Below are 19990 nucleotides of genomic sequence, written 5' to 3' on the forward strand. Positions count from 1 at the left end.
CTGGGACATAGGGAATACCTCCAGGGCGGATCAGGCAGTCCAGGGTGCCATGGCGGCACAGGGAGCTCAGGGGCCATGGTGGAGCAAGGAGCTCAGGGAGCCATAACGGAGCAGACAGACTAGGAAGCCATGGCAGAGCAGACAGTTCAGAAGGCCATGGCGGAGCTGACAGTTAAGAAGGCCACGGTGGAGTAGGGATTTCAGGAGGCCATGGCTGGACGGCCTCTGAGGCCTTGGCCTTGCCACTCGGCCCAGTACCTACGGACGGACCCATACTACCCCCCCCCCTCAAAATCCTTGGGGAGAATATCGTCTTTAGAGGCCCTCCGTAGGCCTAACTTGGAAACTGTGGCCCTCACTGGGCTTGACTTGGGGACTGGAGCCCTCCTTGGGCTGGACATGGGTACTGGAGCCCTTTCTGTGCTAGACACGGGGACTGAAACCTTCTCTGGGCTAAACTTGGGGACAGAAGCCCTCACTGGGCTAAACTCGGGGACTGAAACCCTCTCTGGGCTAAACTCAGGGACAGGAGCCCTCACTGGGCTAAACTTGGGGACTGAAACCCTCTCTGGGCTAAACTCGGGGACTGAAACCCCTCTTACGAGGAGCTGGCACTGGAGGGTGCTCTGGAGGAGCACGCACAGCAAGGCGCTTTCGAGGAGCTGACACTGGAGTAAACTCTGGGGCTGGAGCCGACCACCTTCTCTTCCTTAGATACCCCTTTAGGTTCGGGGTGAAAGGCGTGGTCGGTGGGGTTGAGTGAGCAGCGGCCGGTGGACTAGACTGAGGAACTGGAACTTAATAGGAACAGGTAACAGTAAGGACCAAATATGTGCATGGACATAACCTGGAGCACGTGGGGGAGCAAAACAGAGAACAGAGTCTGACAAGCCTAGCCTGGATAGTCATCTAACTGTGAAAGTTATTTTAGTCCACACAAACCACAACAATCATCTTTTGAATCTATTGTATAAAAAAGGGAGTAAATAATTAAATATAGTAACATTATTGCACTTCAATATTTCACTTCTGTTGCGTGAAAAGCATAAAGTACACATTTCCTCATCACATTACCTGAGGCTGAAAGCACTCAGCCATTTCACTCCAGAGTTCTGAAATTGCTGTTTTTAAGGCATTGACGTCAAAGACATCAGGAATATCTGGAAGTTGTGCACTTGTCTGTTTTGCCATCTGTAGGATTTAAAAGAAATCTTTCTTGGCAAGACTTGCATCACTTACACCCCACAACTGGTGTCATCTTTTTGAAATGTGTCATTTATTAGATCTGCCTGCCATTTGATGCCAGTCCATTCTTCTTTTCCAAGCCTGTTTCGTCGCATTCCGACGTAATCCCTGAAAGAATAACTGATACTGGTCATATCCACAATTCCTCAATGCTATTTGAAGTGTAAAATTTGACACTAAAAATATAGGATCTATGACAAATATTTGTCCCAACAAAACCAAAATGTTAATGTTAGAAGTATTCCAAATGTTCCCACCAGGATAGTAATCCTTAATATAAATGTGTGTGTGTGTTCTCATTAATTCATTTATTGAAAACGTAAAAATGTATACAGTTTTCGGTGAGCGTTGTGTTTAGGGGATAAGATAATAAATTCATTCATGCCGTTAGAATCATTGTATCGTCGTGCTCTGGGCTAAATAATAAAACTAATGGATAAATAAATGCTCAGGTGGTTGTTGGAAATAATTTTCTCCCATCTCTATCAGCTTGCAATGTTATATCATTTTTGCTACAGACACAAAGTATGTGTTTGTAACTGAAACTGGGTTTACTGAAGAAAACCTGCTCCAGACCAGGTTAGGTTCACAGAGTAAGTTACCACGGTAACTGACTCCGAGTATAAGTTACCTCTCTTTCAGAAACAGGCTTGATTTACCCTGCTTTCCCGGGTTTGACAAACCTCCCATTCTGAAACGGAAACCCAGAGTTTCCCTCATTTCAGGGTTAACACACTCAGAGTTTTCACTTAACCTCCTTTCAGAAACGGGCCCCGGATACACAAGCCACCGTATATTGTCCCTTTACAGTCTTCTCATGTTGTGAGGAAATATGCATATTTATTAATGCAAGTAAAAACCTACAAAAAACTTTCTGTACAGCAACTTTTTTTTTTACATAGATGCTTTCACTTGATCAACATAATCTGCCAAGTGTCTGTCAGAAGTGACCAAACTTAAGTCTGTGTTCTGAAACATTCAGGAGTTTAATTGTATTTCCCCTTTATTTTCTCCTCTGCTCTCAAAGTACACATGAAAGTTAAAGGGATATAGCGTAACGCATGAACAACGCAGCTTCTGTGCACTGCTGGGATTTTAGAGAACGCGACTCCAAACAGGACTTTTATTTTGGTCTTGGGGGGTGTGACGTCATAAGCCCGCGCGCCGAGCTCCTGCGTCTGTTATGATCCGGCTGCAGAAAGGTTGGTGTTTCTAAGCATTTAAAGCGTTTTATTCATACAAAGCCGTTCGTGCAGCGATGTAAATGGCGCAATTATACAGACTGTAACACTGTAATGCTCCATCTAGTTACATTAATGGACGTTGTTTTTAACAGCGTCAGCAAAAGAGTGCGCTCCCGCACACGAGGAACAGAAAAGGAACTCTAAATCGTGAAGCAGTTTATTGTAGACACGAGTTCTGTCACTGGTACACACTGATGGAGAAACAGAGCTGTTTAAATCTCCGAGTGAATCGATTCGCCAAACGATTCACCAAATGATTCAGTGATTCGGATCACCACGCGCTGACGTCACACGCTGCTGTAAACAGTGACTGCAGCAGAAACACAAACATTATAATGACAATCTCAACACTTCAATCACAATAGTGTAATATTTCAATGTAATTTACTATTAAATACTGCATTTAAACAAAAAAGTGAGTGTACATTTCCCCCCCATTCTCCTAAATTGTGTGTGTGTTTATTTTTTAATAATTAGGTGATTTAAGGCTGTTAATTAAGACTAATGAACTGAACTCTGGCTCCCTCACCAGTGTGCTGACTACTGAACTAGGGCGCTGATCGAGACACATCCAGAGATTTAGTCTGCGTGTCGTTTTCTCTCTCTTCATTCTTCAGATAAACTCGACTGAGATCCACGTGTCACGCTGTTATAAACTATTATAAAGATGGAGTTTATTAAAGAGGAGAGTGAAGACGTGAAGATTGAAGAAGCATTCAGAGTCAAACGTGAAGATACTGAGACACACACAGGTTGGTTTTCATTCTCAAAGCTGAACTCTCTCATCTGATCCCTAATTTAAAATGTCCAGCTCTACAGAAATTAATGCTATTTTTGAAGAATGTCATATGAGTGTCGTAAGACAAATATTAATGCTGCCTTCACTTGCAGATCCTGCATACAAGTTGAGCGTTCATTATTATAGCCAATGTTAAACACACATAAACGCAATCAGAGGTGTTCAAGTTCAGAGTCCAAACAGATCAGGGCTTGTTTATTGACTGAGTTGTGCATGCTCAGAAATAGAGATGTGCAATTAATCGAAATGCAGTTTCTATTTCAGCCTTCAACGATTATGAAAATACAATAATCGAGATAAAACGATTATTGCGTCACATTCAGCCCCGCTTTCCAGCTTTCACTCCTCCATAAAAGCCCAATTTCACGTGCAAATCAGTAAAATCATGTAATGTTAAAGTTATTAAAGTTGTTTAGATTTATTCATGATTTTAAAGCGTGAAAGAGAACTTGTGCTGTTCCTCGGGAGGATTTCTAAAAGTCAACATGGACCCATAAAGTCAACTTTTAGCTCAAGGTGTGCACTTAAACGGTCAAATACAAGCATAAATATGTCAAAATGCAGTGCTTGGTGATTATTCACGTAACCCCTCATCAGTTATGTAATAAATGAACTTAAATAGTTGAGAATGAAAACACGTGTGTAGCAGTAAATTGGATCTGTGCGGCTCTTAAAGTGACAGCAGCCTAATATTTCTGCTGCCGACTGTGTGTTTAATATTAATCAAACAACAAGACAAAGAGAAAATCACTCATTACTCTCGAGTGAAGGACTTCTGTAGCTTTAATAAGAAACAAAGCAAGTTTAATTCTTACAGTAAAGACTATGCTGTTTTATTTTACATTTGATTATTCAATTTCTGTAGTAGGCTGTTATCTGAAAACTTAAAAAAAAAAAAGTTAAAAACTTTTGTTTTTGTCCTTTGCTTCTTTTATTTTTATTGTATTACTAATAGTTTAGTCTAATTACAGTATTGACCCAAATATAAGAGGACCCCCTTTTTCAAGATGTACCTTTTGGAAAAAGCCTTTTGAAATCCAAATCTTGTTTTATTAACAAAAAACAAAACAAAAAAAATGTTTTTCTTAAATTATTTTCATATTTTTTTCCTATTTTAATTTTAGTTTTGAATGTATGGTAAATACTGGTAAAATGTACCATCAATCACATTTAAAAATATAAAAAATGTTTGATATACCTTAAAAATAACAGATAGCCCATCTGAATTATTTAACAATTAGGCTATCCATCTCATAATAGCCTACCAAAATTTCATTAACAGTAGAAGTTAAATTTACTGTAGCCTTCAAATCCGGGTACTGTCTTACGTTTTAAAATCACTTACAGAGGAAGTTTGGTCCCATCAGGCAAACATGACAGTCACGACTCATGCCACTGTAAGCTTTTCTTATTATTTTGTTTTCACTCGTGATGTTCTAACGTTACAACACGCATTACTTCTTGGCACACTGGTTTTATGCGTATTTGGCGTCACCTATTGTTGTGGGTGTATTATTGACATGGGAAAGTCTAGACCATGAATATAAGACGACTGGAACCACCAATGTTAGAGGAACCACCCATGTTTGAACTTGCCTTGAGCACCAAAGGGGCCCAGAGGGACCAAGTAATTGCAGGCAGGCCCCGCAAGAGGCGATAGGGCCAAACTCACAGACGTCGGCCCAATGCTGAGTAATCGTTCTAAGATAAATAGTACAGCCTCGGAACCCAGTGGGGTCCAAGAGTGTACAGAGAGAGCAAATGCCTGAGCACTGGTTTTGCCATAAGCCCGATTAAGCAGAAAGGACCCGAGCCTGTAAGGCCAGGACATCCAGATTATAAAACCCGGTAAATGTGGACGGCAAGGCCCAGCCGGCCGCCGCACAAATTTCTGCAATGGACACACCGTTAGACCAAGCCCAGGAAGAGGCAACGTCCCTTTTTTTTGAGTGGGCTCTTACTCCCATGGGGCATTGCAGGCCCAAAGAAGAATACGCTAGCTTGATAGCGTCAATTATCCATTTAGAAAGTCTCTGCTTCGTGACCGGAGACCCTCTGGTGCGGTCACCGAAGCATACAAAAAGCTGATCCGACTGCCTGAACGGGGCGGAACTGTCAATATATATTCTCAATGCCCTGACAGGGCAGAGTAAATTTAGCTCTTGGTCCTGCTCCGAAGGAGGAAGCGCCGAAAGAGCTATTACCTGTGCTCTGATTGGAGTTGATAGCACTTAAGGTATATAACCATGCCTCGGCTTCAGGACGACCTTGGAGTCGTTGGGCCCGAATTCGAGGCAGGTGGGGCTGCCTGCAGATCTCCCATATGCTTTACCGATGCTAACGGCAGTAGCAGAGCGGTCTTTAGCGGCAGGGGAGGAAGGTCAACGGATTGTAGCAGCTCGAAAGGAGGGCTCTTCAGAGCCCTCAACACTGTGAGCAGGTCCCATGTAGGGACGGTGATAGGGCGAGGCGGGTTGAGCCTCCTAGACCCCTTCAAAAAGTGAACAACTAGGTTGTTCCTGCCCACCGACTGGCCAGCTATAGGAGCGTGTGAAGCAGCTATGGCTGCTACACAGACCTTGAGCGTGGAAGGGGAGCGACCCTTATCCAACAGTTCCTGCAGGAAGGACAGTACCAGAGATATGTCATACACTAGGCTGAGAAGACAGACCATTTAAGGGTATTGAGCCACCTTGTAGAGGGTGCTCTAGCCTGAGATATTGTGTTTAGCCCGCTCTTGGGGAGGTCAGCAGGCTCCCATCGAAAGGCCACAGCTCGGGCTGGGGGTGCCATATCGTTCTGTTCACCTGAGAAAGGAGGTCTCGTCTCAGGGGAATGGGCCACGGGGCTGCTGAGAGCAGCCGAGACAGCTCTGCGAACCAATGTTGGTTCCTCCAGAATGGGGCCACCAACAGAACCTTGTGTTTCTGTTCCCTGATTCGCCTGATTGCCTGTGGGATCAGGGCGATCGGGGGGAAAGCGTAAAGGAGGAGGTTGGGCCAGTCGTGGGCCAATGCATCCTTGTCCTTCGAAAAGTAAATTGGGCTGTGAGAGTTGTCTTCTGAGGCGAAGAGGTCGACCTCTGCCTTGCCAAAGATCTCCCAGATTCTTTGAACTGTATGTGGGTGGAGCATCCACTCCTCTGAGGGGACGTTGCTCCGAGATGGCATGTCTACTCCCTGGTTCAACTTGCCCGGCACATGCGCTGCCCTTAGCAAACGCAAGTTGAGCTGAGCCCATTCCAGGAGGCGCTCTACCAGAATGAAGAGGCGCTTCGAGGCGAGACCGCTCTGTCGATTTATATATGATACCGCCGTCTGAGTGGACTAGCACGTGGTGTCCCCTAAGGTCTGGCGGAAAGGTGCGAAGGCCCAAACATACTTCCAGCATTTCCAGGCAGTTGATGTGAAGCCGAGCAATGTCCTCTTTTGAGCAATGGCCGAAAGCTGGTTTTCCATCGCACAGAGCTCCCCAACCCATGTTGGAAGCATCTGTTGAGACCACCTTCCTTCTGCAGACCATTCCCAGGGGCACACCCCATTCCATCCACTGAGAGTCTTTCCAAGGGGCCAGGGCTGCTACGCAGGCCCGGTTCACCTTGACACGCATGCGTCCATGATGCCAGGGGTGGGAAGGAACTCGTGGTTTCAGCCAGTATTGAGAAGGGGCTGCATGCGAAGCAGACCCAGCTGAAGTATATGATACCGCCGTCTGAGTGGACTAGCACGTGGTGTCCCCTAAGGTCTGGCGGAAAGGTGCGAAGGCCCAAACATACTTCCAGCATTTCCAGGCAGTTGATGTGAAGCCGACTCTCCTCTTTTGAGCAATGGCCGAAAGCTGGTTTTCCATCGCACCGAGCTCCCCAACCCATGTTGGAAGCATCTGTTGAGACCACCTTCCTTCTGCAGACCATTCCCAGGGGCACACCCCATTCCATCCACTGAGAGTCTTTCCAAGGGGCCAGGGCTGCTACGCAGGCCCGGTTCACCTTGACACGCATGCGTCCATGATGCCAGGGGTGGGAAGGAACTCGTGGTTTCAGCCAGTATTGAGAAGGGGCTGCATGCGAAGCAGACCCAGCTGAAGTAATGGAGACGCAGAGGCCATGAGGCCCAACATCTACTGAAACGCCTTTAGAGGGCGAAGGGCTCCAACTTTGAATGAGGCCGCGAGCTGCCGAATAGCCAGTGCACGATCTGGAGTCGAGAACTGTTCCCAGGAACGATATCCATTGGCTGGGGGACAGCGCGCTCTTGACGAAATTGACCCTGAGTCCCAGGCACTCTTAAGTGGCTGAGAAGGGAGGATCTGTGAGATAGTAGCTCATTCTCTGACTATGCCAGGATGAGCCAGTCGTCGAGGTAATTCAGAATGTGGATTCCCATCGGTCTCACTCTTCGTAAAAGTGCGAGGAGCTAGGGACAGCCCGAAGGGATATCGTGTATTGATATGCCACTCCCTCGAAGGCGAATCTCAAGAATTGCTTGTGGCGGGGAGCTATCTGGATGTGAAAGTAGGCGTCTTTCATATCCAGCTAAAATAACCAGTCCCCTGGGCATACTTGCGAGAGGATCTGTTTTAAGTAAATCATCCTGAACAGCCGTCTCATGAGGGCGTGGTTCAGGTGCCTAAGATCGAGGATGGGTTATAAAGTCCAATCTGAGGGGGAAAAAAGGTCTATTTTAACTCACAATTCTGACTATATTACTTGCAATTGTGAGTTTATAACTTACAATTCTGACTATTGCAATTGTGAGAAAAAAGTCAGAATTTAGTTTATCACTAAATTTGAAAAAAAAAAAAGAGTCAGAACTGCGAGATGTAAACTTGTAATTACAAGAAAAAAATTACCTTTTTATTTTAAATTCAATGGTGGAAAAAGGCTTTCAGATATGGGTGTCATGTCACAAAATATTTAATAAAAGACTGAACTTGTATATAACGTGATCATAATTTAATATATAAAAATATTCTAAGTTACAAATTATAATGCTTTCATGTCCATAGTTATTCAAACAGCACATCAATTATTTAAAAAACAGCAAGCAAAGAACATTTACATTATCACATAACATGACTGAATTCAGTCTAGCGGGAGTTTAAGCATGCTCAAAAAAACTTCCCCATTCAATAAAGCTACCTACAATGTCAAAGGAATCTCTTACTTACATCGTATGTACATTTCCACTTTGTTGTTTATGATGAGAGAATTCACGAGAGTTTAGAATTCAGTCAGCGTACGTGCGCCCAACACAACTCTGGCATTTCAGCGATTACTCATCTGAACGCCTCTGATTGGCCATTGCATTCATAAGCTCAACAGAAGTGTGAGTGATTGGATATAATGCGGAATGCTGTAAAAACGCATAATTTGATGTACCACTAGCAGATCTAAATTTAATGCCGCAATTGACAATTTCATTTTCACTTTATTTGTGACATCCTTAATAGATTGTTTAATTGTACATGGACATATGTGACCCTGGAAAAAGCAGTCTTAAATCGCTGGGGTATATTTGTAGCAATAGCCAACAATACATTGTATGGGTCAAAATTATAGATTTTTCTTTTAAGCCAAAAATCATTAGGATATTAAGTAAAGATCATGTTCCATGAAGATATTTTGTAAATTTCCTACCGTAAATATACCTAAACTTAATTTTTGATTAGTAATATGCATTGCTAAGAACTTTATTTGGACAACTTTAAAGGCAATTTCTCAATATTTTGCAACCTCAGATTCCAGATTTCCAATAGTTGTATCTCAGCCAAATATTGTCCTATCCCAGGGGTGGCGAACTCCGGTCCTGGAGAGCCGCAGCCCTGCAGAGTTCAGCTCCAACCCTAATTAAAACTCACCTGCCTGTAGCTTCCTAGTAACCCTTCAGACCTTGATTAGCGTGTTCAGGTGTGTTTGATTAGGGTTGAAGCAAAACTCTGCAGGGCTGCGGCTCTCCAGGACCGACGTTCGCCACCCCTGTCCTATCCTAACAAACTATACATCAATGCAAAGCTTTCATGGGATGTATACATCTAACTTTTGAAAAATTTACACTTAAGACTGGTTTTGTGCTACAGGGTCACATATTTGTCCAATTTGGTGGCATTTTGCCCCAAGCCCCCATTAATTTCAGACCCGTGGCCAGGGGAAGGCTAAGCCTGGCCCGGCCTTACACACGCTCCGCCTATGAGCTTAATAGGTATAGGATCTAGTTGTATGTTGGTTTTGATGTCTGTTGCTTTGTGCCGTTAGGCAGGAGTTAACTTTTATTTGTGTTTTCTTGCCTTAGACCTGATGGCACTGAAAGAAGAGAATGAAGTATTGAATGAAATCAAAGAGGAAGATCAATACACGGATCACCATGATTTCAAAACTGAAGAACAATCTTTTAGTTGTTCACAGACTGAAACAACTTCCATGCAGGAAAGGGCTCAAAAGACAGGAAATATAAGTTATTTCTCCTGCCAAGAGTGTGGAAAGAGTTTCACTCATAAAGGAAGCATTAACAGGCACATGAAAATTCACACTGGAAAGAAGCCTTTCTCGTGCCCTCGGTGTGGAAAGGGTTTTCACCAACATGGAGGCCTTAAAGTCCACATGAGTATTCATACAGGAGAAAGGCCTTTTGCCTGCCAACAGTGTGGAAAAAGATTCAAACGAATAGTAAACCTTGATTACCACATGAGAGTACACACTGAAAAAAACTCTTTCACTTGCCATCAGTGTGGAAAAAATTTTAGCCGAAAAGGATCCCTTGATTACCACATGAGAGTGCACACTGAGAAACCCTACACATGCCCTCACTGTAGAAAGAGTTTCAGCCAAAAAGGAAAATTTGAATACCACATCAGAAACCACACTAGAGAGAAACCCTACATATGCCCACATTGTGGAAATGGTTTCATTCAAAAAGGACACGTCATAGACCACATAAGAATTCACACTGGAGAGAAGCCTTTTACCTGCCAACAGTGTGGAAATAGTTTCCGCCAAAAAGGATGCCTCAACAGGCACATGAAAACACACATGGGAGAGAAGTCATTTGTATGCTGTCACTTGGAATGAGTTTTAGAAGTGAAGCAGCCCTTAAATACCACATGAAGATTCATATATGAGAGAACTGCTCTATATTATCAGTGTAGAAGAAGTTTCACAGACCGGAAACACCTGAGGAATCATGTAATAACTCACACTAAAGAGAAGCCTTACATGTGCCATCACTGTGGGAAGACTTGCAAAGCCAAAGCAAACCTTGAGGTTTATACGGAGCCCGGCAAGTCACCTGTAGGAGAAAAAAACAATCCGTGGCGATGGTTTTGCAATTCGTCCCCTCAGTTTATAAACAGTACTCACAAATTCTTAAACTGTTCCCTCAGTTTAACAAATCGTGCCCATGGATCAATAAACCGTACCCCCGACTTTCCAATCCGTGTGCTCCGGCATCTGCGATCGGCTCGATTTGAGGAAGGGGAAATGATTTAACGAGATAAAAAAAAAACACTGGGTGGATCTTTATCATTGTATTGTGGTTGTGTACACACACTGCCAACACGCATTTATGTTCAAACAGCTTGCAACAGTGCATGTCGCATCCGATGACCCCTTTAAGTGCACTCAATTATTTAGCCTATAAATTATAATAATAATAATTACTATTATTGTTTTATTATTAATATTATTATTACATTTAGGTTACATATGCATTTAGAAGAAGCTTTTATCTAAAACGACTTACGAAAGAAGAACAATTTAGTCAAAAGTCAGTCATAACACAATGTCAGGTTTATTATACAATAATAATAAAGTCCTAAGGTTATCACAAATAAACACAAGAGTTTGACGCAAATATTGCTTATTAAATCGTTGTAGGCTATTCCACTTCGTAGGCCTACCCGCTACAATTGATAGAAAATCATTGAATTTGATGTAGGCCTATTCCACATAATAATATTAGGGATGTGCGCGACGACTAATTTGACTGTCGTTTAAACGAAAGTTTTGTATCCGACTAGTCGACTAGTCTAAAAGCAAGAAAACCCCAAAAAATGGTAAGAAAAAAACCTCTGTGCGAGCATGTAACATATATAATAGCCTATATTTGAAATACTTAATCTATGAATCACACTGTCAAATCCCTCAATGAATTCCGCTTGCCGCACACTTGCCTCGGGTTATCATCATTTTATTTTAGGCGGTCGTTAAAAAGAAAAAAAGAAGAGCATACACTCAACGTCGACCAAAGCATAACTTATTTATTCAAATCAGCTGGGGAAATGCAGAACAATGGAAAATCAGTCAATAGCCTGACAGAATTCTTCATCTTCATGTAATGTTAGCCAACATATTAAAACACATCAAAAACAATAGGAAGATTTATCAAGAAATAGCATTAAAACGGCTTTTAAAAACGTACTTCGTGTAGGCTATATCGTCTAAAACCAGATCAATGCAACAATGCCCATTTTACTTACTCAGACCATGCGTTATTTGTTCAGTGAAATTATCAACGTGGTCTGGTGAAAGTACGGGACCTGAGGCGATTAACAATAAAATTCCTGCATTCCTGAAAACGCATGTGAGGTCTGAGGTAAAAATGTAGTTTCCGCCCAGATAAACTTTTAAAAATAATGTGTTATTTTTCAAACGTTTTATTTTAACTTCTTATTTAAAATGTTTTAAATGCAATGTTTAAATGATGGTAAGTTGAAAGATAAAATCATGTTTTTTTTTTGTTTTTTTTTGTCTGTCGTGTAATCGACTATTGTTTTCAGTGTCGAGTAGTAGGAGCTGTACCGTTTAGTTGACTAGACCCGCACATCCCTAAATAATATGCGATAAAACAATATACCATATGATTAACACGTAGGCTACCTAGGAGCTTGCTGTTCTTCTAAAATTAATCTGTGAGTAGAGTTTACAAACTGGGTATGGTTTATAAACTGAGGGGACGAATTGCAAAACCATCACCACAGTTGATTTCCCGGGCTCCGTAGGTTTACATAAGTCCCGATCTACTTTCAGCAAAATTCTTTATTGTTGTTTGCTAAAACACTTGATCAGCAGATACAGCGAACACCCCTGGTGGCATTTAGATGAATATGTAAATATGTGCTGGTGATTTTCCTTTCACTAACAAAATAAAAGTGGTGAAATACTACCTACGTTTGCATACTTTTTTTTTTTGTGTTGATTATTGTATCTAAAAATAAATAGAAATAGAATAATTGTAATACGGCTGTCACAGTTATGGAAGTTCTGTTGTGTTTTCTCCCTCTTGTGCCCATATATGGTTGTTCCTGTTCTTGTTTTGTCATTATTAGCTCATCCTCTTCACCTGTCTGTCCCTCATTAGCACCCCTAGTTATAGTCTAGTCCAGGGGTGGCGAACTCCGGTCCTGGAGAGCCGCAGCCCTGCAGAGTACAGCTCCAACCCTAATTAAAACCTACCTGCCTGTAGCTCTCTAGTAACCATTCAGACCTTGATTAGCTTGTTCAGGTGTGTCTTTAGGGTTGAAGCAAAACTCTCCAGGACCGACGTTCGCCACCCCTGGTCTAGTCTGTTCATCCTCCTGTGTCCGGTATTGTGAGTGTTCCTACGTGTGTGTGACCTGCCTGCCTGTTGTGAATTACCCTTCTGTGGATTATTAAAGTGTTATAGGAAATTCTTCATCGTCTTCTCAGCTCACAAACGCTGCTTTATCAGGCATGACATGAAAAATGAAATGAAAATGACATTGAAAATTTCCTCAAGACACATGGTTTCCTTCTGAAATACAGTAATATAAAAACACCCGCACCGGTTTTTGATTTTTAAACGTGCAGTGCTCATGTTTATTCAAACGAAGTCAAAGCCTTTTGGAAAATCTATTTGTCTCCCTCGTCCCTCCGGCTCTGCCTTGGTCAGTCGTCGACCATCCGCCGCCTTGGGACTCCATCCACTCCTCCTCCTGTCAGGCTCCTCCTTCCCTCCGGCTCCACCTTGGTCCTCTGTCGCTCCGGCTCCACCGCAGCCTTCCAGATCCCCGCCTCGGTCGCTGGAGCCATCTGCTCCACCTGTGCCTTCCAGATCCTCCCTGTCGCCCTGGCACATCGGCTCTCTGTCTCCGCCTTGGGCTCCTCCTCCACCTGCTCCGCTGCTGTCGGTCTGCCCCCTGGAGTCGTTAGTCCTTCCTCCACCATGGCTCCTCCCTCCGTTGGCTCCACCGTGGGCCGCCATCATGGCTGTGGCCTGGGTCCCGCCTGGCTCCTCCTGCTCCAAGGCTCTTCTGTCTCCGTCCTGGCCTCCCTCTGCCTGATCCACCTTGGCACCTTCTATCTCCACCCTGGAATCCATTGATCGCCCTCCTCCTGGGTGTCCGTCCTCCGACGGAGCCTTCTGTCTGGTCTGCCTGCCTTCCTGCCAGCCCTTTGCCATCCCGTCACCATCCCTTCTCCACTCCTTGTGTTGTCCTCCTAAGTCCCCCTACGTCCCTCCGTTTTGTGTCTACGGCGCGAGGAGGGGGACGAACTGTCAGTGTATTGTGAGTGTTCCTACGTGTGTGTGACCTGCCTGCCTGTTCTGAATTACCCTTGTGCGGATTATTAAAGTGTTATTGAAAATTCTTCATCATCGTCTTCGTGTGTTTATCTCACCGTAGCATGACAATGGCTCCGTTTTATAGCATTAGCTGAAATAGATTTTTTTTATCCTTAAAAAAAATTATAATTATATTTGAATTTATTTAAAGACAGCCATAAATTGTTTAGTAAACCACTGATTATCAAAAAGAAAAAGGCAGCGATTTTGTTTTCTCCCCCTGTTGTACCAAAAATGTATCAAGCTAAGACTTCGAAACTGAGGTACTGAACCATGGTTTTTGTGTACCTTTACACTCCTTATGTTTTCATTAATGTTATGCATATTAAGTATTATGTCTAAAAATAGACTGTTATTAGAGTAGCTAAAGTTTTCTTCATTTAAAAAGGGCTACACCGCAGCACTCGTCTTGGGTGGTAGAAAAAGAGAAATGTGTGCAGTACTGATTTACAGTCATTTATATGTGATTGTCTTTATATTTAAATAATCTAATGTATGATATACTCATTGTTATTCATTCCTTTTTCCTGACAGACTGCGGCTGAGAAAGACTGACGAGACTTACTAAAACTATCAATTATTGTATATTTATACACTCACTTGACATTTAAAACATCACACTTGTAATGTTCTGTACTTCTGTTATTAAAATTATATTATAAAATGAAAAATTACTGAATCAATTTTGGTTTAAGATTTACTTTTGCTTTTATTGTTTTACTGACAGCTTAATTATTTTCAATAATTTTTCAGGACATTTTGTTTTTTATATATACATACTAATATAAGTTATCCTGGTATTCTGCTGTGGTATTGACAACTGTGAAATTTCGCTGGTCTCCAAAATGTCATTGATATATATATATATCACTACCTTTAAATCAATCATATAAAGTTTTGGTCATGTGGCCCACTCATAATCGTGATTACAATGTTGATCAAAATAATCATGATTATGATTTTTGCCATAATCGAGCAGCCCAACTCCTAAATCATATTATAACCAAGACACGAGGTAAATATAACTCCAGGACCAGGTTTGGTAACTAATGATCTAAATTATTCTAATGTAACCATACATGTTATCTGTATTGTTTTTTTTACCATTAGCATGATGATGACATTATGAACCTTTAACAATATATTATGTAAACTAGTTAGTCCAGGTTCTCAAATCTGAGAGGCCTTCCAAGAGTTTTTTCCACCAAGAGTGCCGATTTTCCACCAGTGGCAACATGTCAACTTTTCACTATTGTGTCTCATGTTCAGCGACTTCAGTGCAGGTTAGGTTGTTGCGCAGTTGGTGGCGAAGGTCTTTATAACCGAGACAATAGACCATTCATTAAAATAGGGTTGATCATTTCGGTTGATTTTCCTGGCCAACAGCTGATGCTCGTTATCCGAACTGTTAACTGTTAACTGATCAAATTAGAAGAATAAATTAGTATTAAATAAAAATAGAATGGACAAGCGTCTGTGATGATACATTAAAAATACAAACAAATGTTAGCAGCAAAACACCATCACAAAAATCCCATCAATTTACAGTTGGGGACTTTTCATGCACTGGTCAAATGTTTCTATTCACGATGTGTTTGCAGCAGCGTTGAGTAATACAGCCAATCACAGACATATCTGTTGATTTCATCAATGCAAACCACTCGCCACCCAAAATGCTGCTGTTCTGTTAAGTTATGCTGAGTTCGCGAATTCCCATTAAAACAAAGAAAGTGTAGACATGATGTAAATAAGAAATGAATTGTGCAGTGTAAAGCTTCTTTGATTATTTTTAATTAACTTTGTGAGATCGTGATGATCTACAGTAAGATGAGTGACAGCTTTCCAGTGATTATAAGAGGCGAGCCCATTGCACACTATAAGCTAATCCATTCAGAATTTACATGCATTCACTCCCGGATTCACTCTCTGATAGCCATTTATCCAATATTGCCACTTACCATTGTGCTACGTATACTAATCGGTTAAAATTCTTACTTTCGGTCAATATGAGCATCCCTAGATTAAACCGGTTCTCTTAAAAACACTGATTTATTCAGGAACAAAACAAGGTTTTGAAATTATTTGGCCACCACTTTTCAAGGCTCAACCAATAAGCAGAAATGCAGAGCTGGGGTTATCAGTGTTGCCAGATTGGATGGACGATTTACACTCCCAACAGAAAACTTTAAATGTCAAAATAATGTGATAGAATGTTACCATGCCAATCAAGGTTGATAAGGACCATTTTTAACTCCTTGAAACAAAATGACGACAAAATAATATAAATATAGATAAATTTCCCAGATAAACGGATCAAATCAGGGCAAATACATGATTACCAAATATGATTAAAATAGCCTAAACTGACCCTAAACCAGCCCAAATTTTGTCCACCCACCCAAGCCAATTTATATCCGCACAAATTCAAAACCGCCCAATCTTTCAACACTAGGGGTAATGCTAAGCTGACGCTTCACTTTTTAGAGATCAGTGCATTGATGAAGAGCTGACAGCAGTCATGTGAAGTCTCTTTAAGTGCTAAAAGAACACTACTAAACAGATGTTGCTTTCATCAGCAAACATTGAAGATTCATTTACAGATGCAGGTAACCGCACACGCTCAGTCGATCTGTCTCTATAATAATTGCTGTACACTTTAACTCATTTTCATTTGGGGAGAATTGAATCTGAGGCGGAATAGAGGAGTTAACCAACATTTTTTTTGACACACTCCTTTATTTTCCTTATTTGCATACTTTTTGAGTTACAAATGCGTTTTTGAGACATGTCCTAAAGAAAATGAAGAGTTTGCAATATTGAAAATGGGTTCTCAAATAATATATAACACCTCTTTCAGTAGCTTAATAGGTATAGGATCTAGTTCAGGGCTTGAATTTTGGTGCGGGATTGCTCATAATTCTACCGATTCCCGCCGTTTCCACGCTTGTAACGTGGGAAATTCCCGCAAATATTTCAAGGTGAAAGACGCTCACGACAGATGAAGTAATGTATCATTTGCACGTGCTTTTGAGTCTTACCATTTTAAACATTCAAGTGCTCAATTCAGTACTTGCGCGCTCTGTGACTGAGACCCTTTCTGTGAGCCGCCTCACACCCAAAGCACGCGCACATAGAAACGCATCTGAGAGTGTGCGCCTTTGCGCATAAACGGCCAAATACATACAAAAATATGTCAAAGTGCCCATCTTGATGAGTATTCATGTAAACCAGGGGTGTCCAAACTCGGTCCTGGAGGGCCGGTGTCCTGCAGAGTTTAGCTCCAACCCCAATTAGACACACCTGAAGCAGCTAATCAAGCTCTTATAGGCATACTAGAAACTTACCAGCAGGTGTGTTTAGGCAAGTTGGAGCTAAACTCTGCAGGACACCGGCCCTCCAGGACCGAGTTTGGGCACCCCTGATGTAAACAGTCGATTTATACTAAACATTGTCGGTATACAAGCTATTAAGTAAATGTAAACAGTTGAGAAACAAAACTTGTGTGTAACAGTTTCATCCGCGCATGAGGTCTTAAAGAGACAGTAACCTAAATAAACCTGCTGCTGTCTGTCATTAATGTTTATTTATACATTGAAGACTAACCAGTGTTATTTTAAAGATAAATGGATTACTCTGTTTCTGTGGTATTTCTGTACCTGAATATTACTGTTAAACCTACCTGAAAAACTTAAAGCACAGTTAATTTTAGTTGTATCTTGTTATTGTATTTGTTTGTGCCATTGCTTGTCATTAATCTGTTCTTATTTTATGACTGACTGTTTACTTGTCTTTTTTAGTTAAAATAAATTCCAAAACGAAATTCAGGACTTGAAGTTGTATGTTGGTTGTGATGTCTGTTGCTTTGTGCCATTAAGCAGGAGTTCACTTTTTTTATTTGTGTTTCCTTGCCTTAGACCTGATGGCACTGAAAGAAGAGAATGAAGTACTGAATGAAATCAAAGAGGAAGATCAATACACGGATCACCATGATTTCAAAACTGAAGAACAATCTTTTAGTTGTTCACAGACTGAAACAACTTCCATGCAGGAAAGGGCTCAAAAGACAGGAAATATAAGTTATTTCTTCTGCCAAGAGTGTGGAAAGAGTTTCATTCGTCAAAGAAGCCTTAAAAGGCACATGAGCGCTCACACTGGAGAGAAGCCTTTCTCGTGCCCTCGGTGTGGAAAGAGTTTTATTCAGTGTGGAAATCTTAAAGTCCACATGAGAATTCACACTGAAGAAATGCATTTTACCTGCCAACAGTGTGGAAAAAGATTCAAAGAAAAAGAACGCCTTGATTACCACATGAGAGTACACACTGGAGAAAGCCCTTTCAACTGCCAGCAGTGTGGAAATAGTTTCCACCGAAAAGGAAACCTCAACAGGCACATGAAAACACACATTGGAGAGAAATCATTTGTATGCTGTCACTTGGAATGAGTTTTAGAAGTGAAGCAGCCCTTAAATACCACATGAAGATTCACATATGAGAGAACTGCTCTGTTATCAGTGTGGAACACCGGAGGAATCATGTAATAACTCACACTGGAGAGAAGCCTTACATGTGCCATCACTGTGGGAAGACTACTTACAGAATTTTTTTTTTTTTTACATTTTTTTGCTGAAATACTTGAGCAGTGGATACAGTGAACACCCTGTGTGGCATTTAGATGAATATGTAAATATGTGCTGGGAATTTTCCTTTCAGTAACACAATAAAGTAGTGAGAAAACAGTAATGGAGTGGATCTATGAAATGTATGGTTATATAGGTTGTGGCAGGAGAAGGGCCAGATTGACTAAATAGGGCAAATTAGAGTGAGACAGCAATTCCATAAGCATTGATGGGAGTGAAAAGTTCTCATGATCTACTGACGATGCTCAAATTAAAGAACACAGCAGCTCATTTCCATAATGTCCAACACAATCAACCAAGAGCAGCTCAAATTTCAAATAATGTTGCTTGGATATTCTGATAATGTCTCTCAGTTCTCTGCATTCCTCCTCTTACAGCAACTATTGCTGCTTGTCAAACACAAACTACAGTGGTGGCCAAAATGATTAGAACACTAGTATCTGGGGTCTGGGCGGAGAGAAAGGGAAATTGCAAGCTCATAGACTGGAGACAGTGTGTTTGACCAAAGTCCCTTTCTTGGTTCGACTTGAAACAGCACCCTGCAGACCGATCGTTGACATCAAAGCACCATGAGAGCTGCAGAGATACAACGATCGGTCTGCGCGGTGCAACATGTCGTTGAAGTGGAAGTTCTTCATTGTGAGTGAAGCAGACAGTTCACAATTTGTAATACAATATTGACCGTTTTAGCTCAAGTTCGCTGGCAAAGTTTCAACCAAAGCCACAGCAGAACTGTTTTGTGTCTCCGAGCAACGCAGCAATGTTTCGATACTGAATGAATCCACGTTTTTGAATGAATCAAGTGAGTCAATGATTCAGTAACCCATTCATAAAGACAGTAGTCACTTGCCTCGTTTTTGAATGAATCAGCTGTTTGAATGAATGACTAACTACTCGCTCATTAAAACGGTTATTTACCGTCATCTACTGGTGGTTTGGTTTCATATTTAAAAGTATTGCATTTTCCCCAACATTTTTAACTTGTATATTCAAAAGAATTTAAAGGTGACCTATTATGCCCCTTTTTACAAGATGTAAAATAAGTCTGTTTTAGCTCAAAATACCTTACAGATCATTTTTTATAGCTTGTTAAAATTGCCACTTTTAGGGAATGAGCCAAAACGGCCGTTTTCATCTTTCCCTTTAAAGTGGTCATACGATGCTTTTTTTTAAAGATCATTATTTTGTGTATTTGGTGTAACAGAATATGTTGACATGCTTTAATGTTCAAAAAACACATTATTTTTCAAATACTGTACATTATTGTAGGTCCTCTATGCCCCGCCTCTCTCAAACGCTTCGTTTTCTACAAATTATAGCTTGTTAAAATTGCCACTTTTAGGGAATGAGCCAAAACGTGCCGTTTTCATCTTTCCCTTTAAAGGGGTCATATGATGCTTTTTTAAAAGATCTTTATTTTGTGTATTTGGTGTAACAGAATATGTTGACATGCTTTAATGTTCAAAAAACACATTGTTTTTCAAATACT

General features: G+C 41.4%; 1 pseudogene; it reads left to right on the plus strand.

The window, feature by feature from the left end:
• The first annotated feature begins 2365 nt into the window (after positions 1-2365).
• The window catches only part of LOC107574366 (gastrula zinc finger protein XlCGF8.2DB-like), a 24322-nt pseudogene continuing 6697 nt past the window's right edge, over positions 2366-19990 (plus strand).

Source organism: Sinocyclocheilus grahami, unplaced genomic scaffold (genome assembly GCF_001515645.1).
Source record: "Sinocyclocheilus grahami isolate Dianchi unplaced genomic scaffold, SAMN03320097.WGS_v1.1 scaffold2197.1, whole genome shotgun sequence".
Lineage (NCBI taxonomy): Eukaryota > Metazoa > Chordata > Actinopteri > Cypriniformes > Cyprinidae > Sinocyclocheilus > Sinocyclocheilus grahami.